Genomic DNA, 17,070 nt, shown 5'->3' with positions numbered 1-17,070 from the left:
GATTTTCTTCCCAAAAACCCATCGTTTCAACCCCAATGGAGGGACATTCTAGAAAATAACTAAAAAGTATTCTTCAAAACTTTAAAGCTCATGAAAAACCAGTAGAGACTGAGAAGCTAATACAAATCTAAAGAGTAAGAAGACAAGACAATTGACTAAGTGCAATATTGTATTCTTAATTGGATCTTGGAACTAAAAAGGACAAGAGTGGAATAACTGGTGAAATATGAATAATGTCTCTAGTATTGTGGAAAACTTAATTTTTTACTTTTGACAAATATACTGTGGTTATGAACACTAGAATAAAACAGAGTGAAGGGAACTTGGGCACTCTGTACTTGTGACTTTTCTGTAAACCAAAAATTATTCCAAAATAAAAAGTTTATTTAAAAATAAGTAAAACAAATTTTCTAAACCAAAGTTTTTAATGAAAGACACATGCCTGAGAGAGTCAACTTTAGATGCAAGTTTTGCGGTCCTGAGTTCTCTTCCCCTATTTCCTCCAAGCATACTATTCTGTCCCAGGACTTAGAATCTACTCAAACTGGCAGGGCGTGGTAGCTCACGCCTGTAATCTCATCACTTTGGGAGGCCGAGGTGGGCGGATTACCTGAGGTCAGGAGTTCGAGACTAGTCTGACCAACATGGTGAAACCCTGTCTCTACTAAAAATACAAAAAAAAAAAACTCGCCAGGTGTGATGGTGTGCATCTGTAATTCCAGCTACTTGGGAGGCTGAGGGAGGGGAATTACCTGAACCAGAGAGGTGGAGGTTACAGAGAGCTGAGATCGCACCACTGCACTCCAGCCTGGGTGACAGAGCGAGACTCCGTCTCAAAAAAAAAAAAAAAAAAAAAAACGAAAAAGAAAAATACTCAAACTGACCTTTCCTGAGCCACCATACCATTAATTTTATTGAAGTCAAAATTATCTGGAAAAAAGAACAAGATTAAATTACCTGCTTAAAATTAGCAGGTAATATTACAAAAACCAACAAAAACCAAGAAACATAAAAGTTTGTGGAATAAGGATGGTCTTTATAACTACCTTTTTCCCCTCAAATTCTCACTTTTTTTTTTCTTGCTTAATTAGTTCTGCCTTTGTGGCGTTTCATTTTGAATCAGAAATAACCTATCTGCCAGGCATGGTGGCTCACACCTGTAATCCCAGCACTTTGGGAGGCCGAGGTGGGCAGATCACGAGGTCAGGAGATCGCGACCATCCTGACTAACTTGGTGAAACCCTGTCTCTACTAAAAATACAAAAAAACTGGGCGTGGTGGCAGACGCCTGTAGTCCTAGCTACTCAGGAGGCTGAGGCAAGAGAATAGCATGAACCTGTGAGGCGGAGCTTGCAATAAGCCTAGATCGCACCACTGCACTCCAGCCTGGGTGACAGAGCAAGACTCTGTCTCAAAAAAAAAAAAAAAAAAAAAAAAAAAAGAAATAATCTAGGGTAGTTTCTGGAGTTGATGTCTCAAACTCTAGGTGTCCTGAAGTGACTTCTCTGGCAGAGACATCTTGTTACATCATTGGGGCTAAGTAGAGAATAATGATTATAGGAGTTATAATAACAGTTAGCATTTATTGAATTTCCTGTGATCCAGGCACTGTTCTAAGCCCTTTACATGTAGTTGTCTCATTGAACCCACAAAATAACTTCGTAATGTGGAATTACCTTTATTCATTTCCAAATGAAGAAACGGAGACACAGGAAAGTAAAGCAAGTTTTGACATGGCCAATAAGTGATAGAATCAGATTTCAAACCTCACCAATCTGATACTAAGATTGAGCATCTGACTGTAACTATAAAAGTATTTGGGCTGAAAGTACAGCTCAATACATCCTTATTAATAATGCTGATATTAGCAGGTAACATTTATTAAGATTTTCCCTTATTTAAACCTCACAGCTATCCCTGTGAGAGAAGTACTGCGACAGATCAGGTTCCCTGGGAAGTAAAGTTCGAGACAGATATTAGAATGCAGGAAGTTTATTGGGAAGAGCACTCCAGATTAACATCTGTAATGGAAGGGGGTTAGCAAGATAAGAAAGAGTTGTACTGTGGTATGATCACAAGTCTCAGCTCTTTCTAGTTGAATGGAGCACTGGAGCTGGGAGAACCCTGCAGAGTTGTGCAAATTGTGGCAAAGTGGCTGAGGACGTATACACCCTCATTGGTAGGTAGTGGATGTGGGTGGCACCAGAGAAGGGTTGAGGCCTTGGGCGAGGTCAGAGGCAGTCTCCAGAAGGGGACTCAGCTGTGAGTCAGCAGCAGCCACCCTGCCAGGCAATTTCGGGATAAGAACTTCAGTTCTGGAGTGTTGGCAGAGTGCTAGGCAGATTTTGAGTGGTATACCCCATATTTATGATTCAAAAAACTGAAGACTAAAGAAAAAGCCACATGCCACAAATAAAATAAATAGTCATTGTATTAGTCAATGTTCTCCAGAGAAACAAAGCCATTAGGATGTGTGGATGAATGAGTAAATGATTGATTGATAGGTAGCTAGATAGAGTATTGATTTATTATAAGGAATTGGCTTATGCAATTATGGAAGCTAAGAATTTTAGTCTTAGGAGAGCCAATATAATTCCAATATGAGTGTGAAGGTCTAAAATGCAACAGAGCCAGTGGCGTAAGTTCTGGTCAGAGTCCTAGTCTGAAGGCATGTGAAGAGAGATATCCCAGCTCCCATAGAGGCAGACAGAATTCTTTCTTAGCCTGTCTTGTTCTATTCAGGCCTTCAACAGATTAAATGAGGCACACCTACACGGAGGAGGATAATCTGTTTTACTCAGTCTATAGATTCAGGTGTTATTCTCATACAGAAACATCCTCAAAGACATACTAAGAATAAAGTTCAACCAAATGTCTGGGTGCCCATGGTCCTGTGAGGTTAACGCATAAAATCAACTATTACAGTAAGTGACATACATAAAGTACGACTTCAAATCTGTTGGAGTCCACTGTGAATCTTAACTAGTGTTCTATGCTATCTCAAAATATGCAGGAGCTACTTGGAACCAAAGGAGAGTTTAGGGAGTGTGATGGGAGCAAATAAACTGATACGATTGCAAGGGCAGCTTCCTAGTTCACTCCAGGAAGTCAAATCCTCCCTGAGAGGTGACATGATAAGGCAATTATAAGTTGAATCATATTTTGATATAGTTATAGTGACTCTTAACTACCTATTTAAAATGATAATACAGAATATCTTTATTAAGTGAATAAGGTATTAAATTACTTCTAAAAATTTTATATGCAAAAACTATGAATGATTAAAAAGGGATATTCAGATGCATTAGTAGTGTAAGAATAGAACTCCCAAATCAGCAATCTCTGACGTTCTGGTGCATTGGGCTTTCTTCAACTAGAACTCACATATGTGTAATTAACTCTGCTCATAGAGGGCAAGGAAATATAATTCTATGTGCAAACATATTTATGAAAATTGATATGCTGATATATTTTTATGTATTTACTCTAGCTCAAATAATTGAACGGTTAATTTAACTATTGTGAATAACACTCCAAAAAATGTTTCACTTTGTTGGCTAATTTAACAGCAATTAAGTGAACTGTTAAACTCTTTTTCAAAATTACAGAACTTGTCTTATAATGCATTTGAAAGCCTCTAATTTCCAATGTATCAAAGAGTGAAGTTTACTCTTTCCATTTTAGATTTCACAAATCTGAGTTACCTGGGAAGATCTAAAGGGAAGTAATTCCAAACAGGATTTCCATTCCACATGGAAATGTGACAAGAAGAATTAAAAGGAGCAAAATGAGGTAATGAAGGGGGAGGTGAAGAAGGGCCAGAAGGAAGTGGGAGAGATGGAGGAGCTTGTTTAAGGTTTAACGATAAGAATAGTAAATAATCCTTTTCCAAAATCAAGCTATAATATATCTAGAGTAGAGCATTCCCCAGATTTTCTAGTCAAATAAACACTGCCTAAAAAGGAACTGAGTCTGATCTGGCATTAATTTCTAGTAAATTTATACTATAATCACTGCATTCTTTTCTTAGATTCATAAAGTGTCTGTTTATTAATCCATTTAAGAACTTGACCAGAGTTTGTCATGCTCACACGTCAATTCTATGACTTGGAGTTTTTCTGCTCTTTGATATTTGCAAGATTTCAACTTTGACACCAGGTTACTAATGGTTTCCAAAAGATAATTCCCAGTGGTAAACAATCATAAAAGCTATTTTTATATAAGTTTTTCACTGTACTGTAATATGAAGATTATTCTCTTTAACGAAAATGACATTAGCCAATAGCAGAACTCCCATCCACAGAATTGTTCAAGCAAACACTAGCTGATTCCATGTGATGGAGTTAAGTACTGCCACTTTCTTTCCTTTTGCCACTTACGGATTTTACATTCTTTTCAAGGTAGTGTACATCCCCCACACAAATGTGATATATTCATTTATTCAACAAATGGTTGTTAAGGAAATTTTTTGTTTGATTACTATGAGCTAAATGCTGAATTGAACACTGAGAAGACAAAAATAAAACAAAATCTGAGCCTGTAGAGCTGGCACTCTTCTTACCATCACCAAACTCATTTGAATTAAGTAAAAGACCCGTTGTCCTAGTGCATTGTATGTTGCTGTAAGTGAATACCTGAAACTGGGTAATTTGTAAAGGACAGAAATTTAGTTCTCACAGCTCTAGAGGCTGGGCAGTTCAAGATCAAGATACCAGCAGTTCAGTGTCTGGTGAGGGCTGCTCTCTGTATCCATGATGGCCTTTGAATGCTACATTCTCTGGAGGGGCATTGTGTTCTCCCATAGCAGTACGTGGAGGGGCAAAAAGCCCTTTTATAATGGCATTACTCCATCATGAGGGAAGACCCTTGTGACTTAAACACCTCCCGAAAGGCCCCACCTGCCAACACTGTTGCATTGGAGATTACGTTTTCAACATACGAATTTAGGGGGACACATTGAGACCATAACACCCATTAAACACAAATGTTTCCTAAAAGTGTATTTTTAAGTTAAATTAATCAGAATGAAAGTATGGTGACAAAGGATCAGATATTCTACAACAGTGTTTCTCAGAGCCTTTTAACATGCTGATATGCATTGTGAATATGTCAGAGCAGAAGAGAATATATAATGCTTGCCAAATTTACACGGCCTTAAAATCCCCCTTTCCTCCTTGAGACCTATTAAAAGAGTAGGATTTTGCAGAAAGAATTGGCTGGGAAACGATGGGAATAAGGAGAAATGTGTGTTTAGCACTGCGCTATCTCTTATTCTGTCATCATCGCAGAGGCGCTCAAAGGTAATTCCAAGGTAAATAATGAATAAGTGAATGAGTGAACAATATAGACCATATGCAAGAAGAAACCAACTTTACATAAAGATCTTATAGAAGACATAGAAATATGTACATAAACATCTTATAGAAGAAATAGGAATATGTTTTTTATACTTATATGAGTAGTTTAGAATGTACCCTATACATATGTACAGTGATTCTCAGACTCAGGAGTGCCTGTATACAAATTGGATGGAGAAATTTTGCATCTGTATGACCTAATGTTTCCATTGCTCAGATCTCTTTTTCTTTTATAAAATTTTGAACTCTTCAAACAAAGCTCAATGCCATTCCTCAAAGCAGTGATTCTCAAACTTTAATCTACAAATCATCTATATCAAAACTCTTTGGATGCTCATTAAAAATTGTGAATTTCTTAACCCTACAAAAACGGTATCCCAAAATATGCATTTTTTAAAAAGGATGGTTTTAGTGATTCATATGCACAATAGAACTGGGGAAGCATGGAATTAGAATCCAATCTCTCCTACTCTTTTTCTCTTATTTTAAGAAACATCCTCCTATAGCTCATCACTTCAAGTCTCCAGGGTAATCGCATAGAGTGTCACTATAGGTAACAGGAACCCACAGGTGAATCAGAACACTATTGTGTCAAAAATGGCAACCTCATTAAAATTCAAACCTTTTAATGGGGTACAATCATAAGAAAAAACAAAGATGGCTAGTTTGGGATTAATTTCTATCTCATTACTGCAAATTGGGAAAGCTCAGAAGTCAGAGGAAAGCAGATAATGAGCCTGAAGATAATGAGATAAAATATTTCTAGGCACCTTTAATACATATTTATTTCTTAAAAAGTTGAAATCAGGATATGGAGTAGAGGGTTCTGGGAAAATGGCCACCTGAGCTCACATCCCCAGCCCCATCCTCCTCAGCTCCTTGTTAAAGAGGTTTAACAAATAAATTAATCTTGCTGGTAAATACTCCAGAGAAAAGCACAGTTAGGTATTTCATTTTGGTAATGCCTGGGAGGCAATCAATAGACCAACGGACTTTGGGTTAAGGCCGCTGAGAGCTTTGGTGGCAGACACTGATGGAATCTGTTGTGGAGGGGGAAAATGGTTTTTGCACTTTGCTTTTCTCTGGGAGGAGCCTATTTAGCTAATAAGCAAAATCTTGAAGAAGGTGTACTCATAAACTGACTTATTTGTGACCCATTGGTCAAGAAGAGTCATATCTCTTCTGCTTAGTACTGAAGATGACTAAACCAAGAGGAGTTTTTCACTATTGCCCAGTAGAATATTCTGTTTTTCCTACCTGACCAACCTACAGAAAGCTCTCCAGAAAGCTCTCACAGCCTGAAAGTTTCCAAAACCTATCTGTGCTATGCTGAGATTAATTATACCTACGGGCAGGCAAAGAAAAATCACGAATCATTGATGTAAACACCATAAACACATTAACTAGAAGAAAAAATATTCCATTAAATAATGAAGGACTAGTATCTAAAAATATAAAGAACATTTACAAAACAAGAAGAAAAAGTTAAACCCAAAGAAAAAGTTAATACAAAATGTGGGCAAAGATTACAGAAAAGCAATACAGAAACACTCACGTAAGAAAAATCCATGCACATATCTATAAAGAGACATGTTCAGGAATATGTATTTCAGAATTGCAGAAAAAATTTGAACAGCCTATTTTTAAATTGCTATTTATTCATGTAGCTCAATACTGAATTAAAATGAATGAAATACTGCACATGAATCAACATGGATAAATCTCAAAAACCTAATATTATATGAAAAAAGCAAGTATATGGATTATAAATATATGATCATACTACGCACACAAATTTTTTAACCATAAAATATTATATTTTTATTGTGTATACATAACATACATAATATACAGACAGATTAATCCCACATAGGAATAACAAACAAATTGAGGATAACAATTTCTTCTCTCAAAAGGGGAAGAAAATAACTTAGTGTTGCTACTGAGTCTCTAATGTTTTACTTCTAAACAAGCCAAAACAGGAGGAAGAAAATAAAGCAAAATTATATATTCAAAATTTTACAAATTTTTTCTATATTTCTATATGCTTTAAATATTTTATTTGATGTAAGAAGACTACAGTAAGACCTCAGCATAGCTGAGTATCAAGTCGAGTTTTCAATTTGGAAAAAAATTACCAAATCCAAATTATAATAAATAAAAAAATACATCTAGACACAACTTATAAAATAAATGAACTCTAAAGATAAAGCTGATTTTACAGGCTTTCAGACACAAAGAACTAAAAACAAAGACAGGGGAGTTAGACTAGAAGCCGATTTCTCATCTTATCTTCAACTCTAAGTAGCAAAATATTTACATTTATATTCTATTGCGAGGAAAAAACTTAATTTCAAATCCTACTCTTAGCAAAGATATAACTCTTACATAAAAGCAAAATACAGAGATATGTTAAAACTACAAATTAGCATACATTATTATGTATATACAATATTCATACAAAAAGCATTCTCCCTACAGACACCTGATAATACAATTAAAATTTTTAAATGAGGTTGATTATTTTAATGTTTCATAAGTCTTTCCTGCTCCCTAGTCATGATCAATTTCTTTTTCTAAATATTAAAAAACTATATTCTAGCAATCCGCTTTAGAAGTTTTTGTTTACAAGAAATTTCAGATGTATTTGTCTATGGTTTCTTTATTATAGACGTATGTGCTTTGGCATGTCTCCAAGACTTCACATTAAGTTGGTAATTATTGAAGTGATTCTGTTATCACATGTAGTTATACCAGTACACAAAGTTAAACAGTGTCTAGGCCTGAAACAAGAAAGCAGTGAGAGCTGCTAAATGACTTCATAATTACTCCTTGGCGAACTTGAGTCTCAATTTAACTTTAAGCAAGTAAATATCAAATTATATCTTCATATCTTTTTTTTTTTTTTTTTTTTTTTGAGACAGAGTCTCGCTTTGTTTCCCAGGTTGGAGTGCAGTGATGCAATATCTGCTCACTGCAACCTCCACCTCCCCACCTCCCACGTTCAAGTGAGTCTCCTGCCTCAGCCTCTCCAGTAGCTGGGATTACAGGTGCCTGCCACCGCGGCCGGCTAATTTTTGTATTTGCAGTATAGATGGGGTTTCACCATGTTGGCCAGGCTGGTCTCAAACTCCTGACCTCAAGTGATCCGCCCACTTCGGCCTCTCAAAAGTGCTGGAATTACAGGTGTGAGCCACCGCGCCTGGCAAATTATATCATTTGAAGACTGTTTTCCATGAAGGAAAAGATGATAGGAAAAAAAAAAAAATCAAATGGGTCTGTCTTTTCTGCTGTGTTTAACTTTATCCCTTCATCTCCAAACAGAGATGTTATTCTTTTATTTTTCTTATTACTATAAAGATAGAGGCTTTACAATTCTTATTATCATAAGGATAACTATTTCTAAAGTTTCAGAATTTTTTTAAAACCTCAGCTCAGTTCCCATCCTTGCTTCCCAGATCTCATTTTTATCAGTAGTACAACTTTTACCTATTCACCCTAAGATTTATACTTCTGTTCATATTTTTTTAATATGCTATAAAATCTAAAGACAAAGGAGGAAAAGGTTGTGTTTTATTTTCTCAATAATCACTGTATTTTTTATAAAAAGTCAAAGGGCCGGGCACAGTGACTCATGCCAGTAATCCCAGCACTTTGGGAGGCTGAGGTGGGCGGATCATGAGGTTAGGAGATGGAGACTATCCTGGCTAATATGGTGAAACCCCGTCTCTACTGAAAATACAAAAAATTAGCCGGGCGTGGTGGCGGGCGCCTGCAGTCCCAGCCACTCGGGAGGTTCAGGCAGGAGAATGGCGTGAACCCGGGAGGCGGAGCTTGCAGTGAGCGAAATCGCGCCGCTGCTCTCCAGCCTGGGCGACAGAGCGAGATTCCGTCTCGAACAAAAACGAAACAAAACAAAAAGTCGAATAAAGCTGTTTTTTAGGTCAAAAAAGAAAAAAAACATTCTGTCATGCAGGAAATAAAGTGCATACTTTCTGTAATTATTCATAACTCTTGAGGAAAATACTAGACACGCTCCTACCAAATGACAAATTAATAAGAACAAAGTTTCAGAGTAAAAGAAAAAAAATTAAATGAAAGAGTGGAGAGCAATGTGTATATATTTATATGTGTATATAGCAATGTGTAATGTGTATATGTGTATACACACACGTATACACACACATATGTGTATATATACTATATATATTTAAATTTGAGTGTGTGTATATATATATAAACCTGTGTGACTGAGAATTATAACAAAAGTATTAAATAACGATTCTCAAAATAAAGACTTTTCATAGTTCAAAAATAAAAGTTCCTTAAACCTAGGAACCGTGGTAGTATTAAATAAATGCATCCCAAACATCTTCCTCAGTAGAGATTTTGGTTATGTGAAATGTCTTGTGCAGGCTAGTAATTATTGAATGCTGCTCAGATGGTGGATATATATTTACATATGTGGTTACAATGGGAATGTAACTGGTAATAGAATGTGCAATACAATAGTATTTCTAAGTTAAAACAGGGAGAAAAGGAGGAACAGAAAGAAACTTAAGTCAGCATAGGAAAAACAAGTTGGAAATGAAGGGAATAAAACAAAATTCACTCAATAATCAGCTTAAAATATAATAAAAATATTTTAAGTATTATTTATCACAGTGAATATAAAGAGTTGAATTTATTTAGGCAATGGCAAATACTGTAAGATTGAATAAAGTAAGGAACTCAAGCAGCATTCATTTAGAAGTCTCACATGTAAAATAATGTATCAAAGACCGATTGAAAACAAGAAAATGAACAAATCATACCAAACAAAAGGAAAATGGAGTACAATATTAACATCAGGTAGAGAGCAATTCAAGGTCAAATACAGGAAAAGAGACTCATCATATCTAATGGTTATTTCATACTTACTATTTAGGTTGAACCATATAAAATCGTCATGTTTAGGTCAAAAGTAGTCAAATATTGGCAACTTCAAGAATGTCAAAATAAAGTTATTAAAATCTTTAAAAATTAAATCAAACACATCACTGAATTATAATTCTAGTAAAGCAAGCATTATTCAACATTGGGGAAGGTTTAACATTATTTGAAAAAGAAAAGATTTTTAAAAACCATAAGATTATATTAATAGATGCCAAAATACATTTGCTAAAATTTATTTACCATTTCTAGCAAAACCTCTAAGAAAAATAAGACTAAGAAAAAAACTAAGATGCAAAAACTATAAAAATTAATATTAAATATTTTTTACACTATGAAACGATAAAGGCAATCCAAAGAAAATCAGAAATAATATGAAGATGATTACTACCACTGTATTCATTCACCTTGCTTGTAATAAAATAAGGGCAGGATTTCTTTTTGAATAAGCATAAATATATGAAATTGAGGAAAAAAACAGTATTTTTATTTCTCAATTATATGATTAGCTTTGGAAAAAAAATCCAGCAGATTCTTCCGAAAATTTTAGACTTAATAGAAGAGATTAGCACTGTAGGTGAATAACCCAATAACTTTTTAAAATATTCTTATTAGGCAGTTAAAAATGGAAATAGGAAAGAAAACCACAATAACTGTTGACTGTCAACTGGCCAACGAGTCTGTTAAAATAATTTTCATCAAGTAAAGCCAAGTTAATTGTTCACTGCATTAAGGGAGACCACAACCTCCATAGACTCTTAGTAGACTCATCATATAATAGTTTAGAATTGATGGAAAAAGCAAAATAACAGTTTTGAAGCAAATCGTAAACAGTAAAACTCAACTAAGTAAACAACTAATGTTTCTGAAAAGGAGGCTGTTTATCCTAATGAGACCAAGTTGCATAGAATTTGAACAAATGAAATTTCTGGAAATCTCTGAAACAACATAATTATTCTCAATGTTATTATCTTGAGCAAAAATTTCCTGGAATAATAGTGTTCTGTTAGTGCAGATGATCAAATAGTAAAGTCACCTTGATAGACAGTCTTAGTTTTAATCCTATTAATCTATGGCTGTTAGTAGGTGGTCCTGTGTCTGATGCAAAATCTGTTGTTCTGTATCTCATGACCAAAATTATAAAATTCATAAGTGTAAATGTAAGAAGATAGATATAATACATATAAAAACTCATAAAAATATAATATAAAATGGATTTGAATGGGAAACTTAGAATAAATGAAAAATATGTTCTTTTCTAACTATTACATAAATTTCATGCAATTTTCATCAAAATCCTTAGAGAAATTCCAGGGAAAGGAGTTTCAAAAATTGATTCTACATTTGTTATAAGCAAGTATATTTGAAAAATTGCTTTAAAGTTTTGAAAAAAATGAGGTATAATTAACTCTACAATATGGTAGCATGTATTATAAATCTTTATTCAAAACTATATGGAATTAATCCAAGAATAAATAGCTAAATTAGTGAACATACTAGAAATTCTAGAAACAGATTTTAGAGAAATAGACTTATCTGAGAAGTTAATATATTATATATTTGGCATTTTAATGAGTACTAAGAAGATCTTTAATTTTTTGAATAGTTTTATGTAATTGCCATCCACCCCAAAATAAAATATATGGGTCACTTCTTCACAATATAAACAAACATAAATTCTAAATGAAATAAAGTTCTAAATGATGAAAAAAGTTAATTGTAAAATTAAAAAAAAATAGGAAAATATTTGCTTAACATTAAGTTGAACATAAACTTTTGCCAGACAGAAAAACAAAAACTGAAAGACATGAACATTATAAATTTGACTCTTTTAAAAAAATCAAGTAAAAAACACAAGTATCAAAGTCAAAGACAAGAAATAGACTAAAAGAAAATTGTTTTAACAGTATGAAAATAAAAATATTAATAGTCATGATAAGATGAGGACAAGACAAACCTCCAAAAAAAAAAAAAAAAACACAGAATATAAGCAGGTCTTTTGAAAAACAGAAATGGCAAATAGACAATAAACATAAAAGAATGCTTATCATAGCTAGTTGTCAAAGAAATGCAGTGATGTGTCATTTTGCACACATCAAATTTGCATAGGCAGAAAGAAAACGCTTTAATAGGCTACATATGGAAATAAGTATTCACATTCTGTGGGTAAGATTATGTAGTCTTCTAAAATTAAAAAGACACACATTTTGAGCCAGCAAATCTTCTTTTGAGGATTCATCACACAGATATAAATGTACCAGTTTACAAGTAATTTGTAGCTGTATTTATAGTAATAATTAAGCATAATATATTTATATAAAATAAATTAGATATAATTTAATCATCTTTATTTACATCTTATTTTTATTTACTGTGGTTTCCTTACCAGTTTAAAAAATAGGGACATAAACAGAACAGTCATCAAATGGTGAATAGCTATCATGATTTTAACTCTTTCTATAATCATTTAAAGTTTATCATTTTTCAAGATAGAAATTTAAAACAATTATACTAAGTTGAATTTAAAAACAGTTATACAACACTACTACTTCATGTTCAATTTATCCTAGAATTTATCTACAACTACTTTTCACTTGTGAGGTATCATTCTTTCCTTAAATTGTACAATTGCCAAATTATGTAAGTATTATAACAAATTAGTAGACATTAGAAAAAACAGCATAAATATTCCCTTTTCAACCTAAAATTACATATATTCAAAGTGTAGCATTAATTTCTCACCAAATTTTCTCTTTTTCCAAATATTTCTGTGAATCTTCTTAACCAAACTTGAAAAAAAAATTATCTTCAATTCCTCGCTCTATTTGTATGCACTGTTTCTGGGCCCTACTACTTATCAGTTGAACAATGTTTTGTGTTTATCTCTCCCATTTCATTCTAATAGTCATTATTTTTGTCAAATTTTTTATCATCTTACATCTAAATAAATGATATAATTTAAAACCAATCTCTTTATAGCTATTATCTGTCTTGGCATTCCCTCTGCCCATGTTCTTTTTAAAACTACTACTCTACTCTCCTTCCAAGTGCCTATCATCATTCTTAATATGACAAATACCAACAACTCATTTTGCCCAGCTTTTAAGTTCTGTGTCATACATTCCTTCTCCCTTAATAGTCTTGGTCTTTACAATAGTGGCCTGCCACATTCATCCAGAATAGCATCAAGACCAAAGCATGCACAATGACAAACTGTGGTTGCCCCAATCATGCTAGAAATTTAATAACCTCATAAAATAGTAGATTGTGACTTTTATCTAGAGCAGAAACCAGGTGCACTTTCAGAGAAGGGTGGAAAAACACTCTTTTCTATTGTCCCAAGCAACTTAGCTCTGTCTCAAACTTACAATCCCCCTCCTACAAACAAGCCCTGACACCTACTAAATCTATCCTTTGAAGAACTAAGTTTAAGGATCATTCATAGCAACTCCAGTTCTTATTAAAGTACTCTTCCAGGAACATGGAGTGTTTGTTCTCTCCAAAAGAAAGTCTAGAAAAAACAGTTTTCTCCATCTTTTTGTATTTCAATGGTGTTTTTCCTCCTGAGTGTTGTTTCAGCTCCACTTATGCAAAGGTCCCCAGGGTGACTGCCTGTTTGTCCTACTGCTTAAACTGTCTTTACAGTTCTTCACCACTACATACTTCTGCTCTCCCAAACATAGAGGGTTTTCCTCTTTCCTGTCTGCCTACAGAAATAATTAAAGCCTTTTCTAACTAAATCAGAATATATATTTTCCCTTTGGCAAATTATTGTTCTGTTATTGTCTTATCTATGCTAGTTTTGTCTTCTGGCAGGAATTTCAAGTTACCAGTGATCAGGCACCCTATGTTTTCTTTATTTCTTTTGTATCTCTCTAATCACATAGCACATACACAGTGACCAGTATGTATATGTTTATCAGTTGAATACTGAAATCCCTAGCAATTGATTTAACAGATCAATGTAAAAACATACTTATAACCAAGAGTAAGTTGAATTGCTAACTGATTATTTTTTGCTATTTTCAATCATCTCTTGCAATATCACAAAAAGTCCTCACCAAAGAGTGTATAAATCAAGAATAAACTGTTCACCATTTACCCAATATATTTGACAGTATCACAGGGTTTTGGAATTTTATTTGTTGGAATTTTCTGCCCCAAAGATTGTACCTGCAAACACCAAAAACCAATCACTGTGTTTCAATTACAATAAAATGATACACCATGGGGAAATGCGGGAGTCACAGAAACACTAAGACAGAAGAGAAACAAGAGAAAGTTTCTGTGGACCAAAATTAAGGCTGTTGAGGCCAAAAAAATTTGATAAAAGCTTAGCCAAATGTGAAGATCAAACCAGGAAGACACACCAACAAAGTCAGGCGTATTCCAAAGTCTGTTGCAAGTTGTTATGTTTTTATAAGAAAGTTTAGGAGAAGGAAGGGGGACTCCTCATACCAAAGTTGTCCTTTTTTATTGGAAGGCACAATACAGAGGTGACAGTCATTGGCTACAGATGACAACATACAGGCTAAAATATTGCACGTGCAAGATAATCAGCAAAACTTCATGATTCAGAAAAAAACCAGTGTCATATTCTATGTCAATAGGTTACGTATTCATCAGTATTATAACCGTTTGAGGGACTCACAATAAGATTTTTTACTCAGGAAAGGATGTCAGCTATTAATCACAAGACCATCGCCATGTGGTTAATTTGGAAACCTGCCAAATGTGATCTGTAGGTTATTATTTCTGTTAAGATGCTCTCTGACAAGTGTTTTCTACGTTTTCCAGTGTGAATCGTAATCACAAAAGACACAATCCTGAATGCCATAATCCTGAGTCTTGAAATTCTAAAAAATCAAAATCCCTAAAGTGTAAAATTTCTAAAGCCTAAAATCCTGAAAATCATAATCACATTATAGTAGCATCGTATTAGGTGGAACTATTGCCTTGTGATAGTCTGTATTTGGAAGTTAAGTGTGGTTTGAGGAGATGCGTATGGGTGCTAAATTGAAAAGGGGTGGCTTTGTGGACTTAATTTTAGGTGTCAATTGGGTTGAAGGATACCTCCAAATCTGATAAAGCATTATTTTGGGTGTGTCTGTGAGAGTGTTTCCAGAGATTAGCGTGTGAGTCTGAGTGGAATGTGTGAGGAAGATCTGTCCTCAATGTTGGAGGGACGGTATCATTCAGGCCACCAGGTCCTAGAAAGAACAAACACAGAAGATGAATTTGATCCTCTCTGAGAGCCAGGACAGACTTTTTTCCTGCTGCCTTGGACATCAGAACTGCAAGTTCATGAGGCTTCAGACTCCAAAACAGCTACACCAGTAGCTGCCCAGATTCCAAGACTTTAGACCTGAGCCACCCTCCTGGCATCCCCAGAGTCTCCAGCTTGAAGATGGCTTGTCATGGGCTTAATACATTGTCGCTACCATAATTGTGTGAACCAATTCCCCTAATAAGTCTTATCCCATGTATTTATGTGTATATGTCCTATTGGTTCTGTCTCTCTGGGGAACCCTATCTAATACAGATTTGGTGTTGGGGAAGCTGAATATCACTCTTGATTGTATTTCTTACAACACAATGGAGAGATTTATGAAATCGTTCCCTTGCAAAAAGGCTATGATAAGTGTACAAGGCTACTTAACAGTGAAATACAAAAGTTTAAAAGATAATTATTGGTGCTGGGAAGGCAGAAAATTGCTTAATTGCATCAGCCAAGCAATAACCAGACTTTCATAGGGTATACTAGTGTTCTCTAGAGGGACAAAACTATACAGATAAAGGGGAGTTTATTAAATATTAACTTACACGATCACAAGGTGTGCCACAATAGGCTGTCCGCAGGCTGAGGAGCAAGGACAGCCAGTCTGACTCCCAAAACTGAAGAACCTGGAGCCAGTGTTTGAGGGCAGGAAGCATCCAGCACAGGAGAATGATGTAGGCTGGGAGTCTAGGCCAGTCTCTCCTTTTCACGTTTCTCTACCTGCTTTATATTCTCTGGCAGCTGATTAGATTGTGCCCACCAGATTGAGGGTGGATCTGCCTTCCCCAGCCCACTGACTCAAATATTAATCTCTTTTGGCAACGCCCTCACAGACACACCCAGGATCAGTACTTTGTATCCTTCAATCCAATCAAGTTGACATTCGGTATTAACCATCACACAGAGACAGCATACACTTAAAAAATTGGTAAGCCAGAATCACCCTCCAAATACAAGTGCAGCTAGTGTTTTGAAGATCACAGAAGTGAAAAGTCAGGAGAAATATACAAGAAATCTTCCCCTGACAAATTATTCAATCGTATTCAACTTCTGCACCTTCACGCATAGTGTCATGCTTGCCCTCAAAAATGCCCTTCTTTGGAGAAGAAAAACAGTAGGACAAACTCAGTAATTTTCTGAACCAAAGACACTTGCTGATATTGAACTTTCTCCAGTGTTATAAAACACATTAAATAGTGAAGTATTCTTGATTGGAGATTTGACTGTCAAAGAAAATATCCTTCTTAAATTTACCACTAAGTCTAACATGGAAAAACTAGCAAATGTTTCACTTTGGCTAATGGATGACACTTTCAAAATTGTCCCTACTGTTTTCACCAACTATATACAATTCATACCCCTGTTGGTTTCAAAAATTCTAGAACTTATCTCCTCTACGTATTAATGACTGAAAAAAGTGAAGCACTCTATAAACACTTATTTGAAGATTTGGTGGACTTTACAGAAGAAAATGGATTTCAACTGAATCCCCAAACCATAATG

Source organism: Macaca mulatta, chromosome 3, assembly GCF_049350105.2.
Source record: "Macaca mulatta isolate MMU2019108-1 chromosome 3, T2T-MMU8v2.0, whole genome shotgun sequence".
Lineage (NCBI taxonomy): Eukaryota > Metazoa > Chordata > Mammalia > Primates > Cercopithecidae > Macaca > Macaca mulatta.
The sequence above is the reverse complement of the archived record's forward strand: the minus strand, read 5'-3'. Positions refer to the sequence as shown.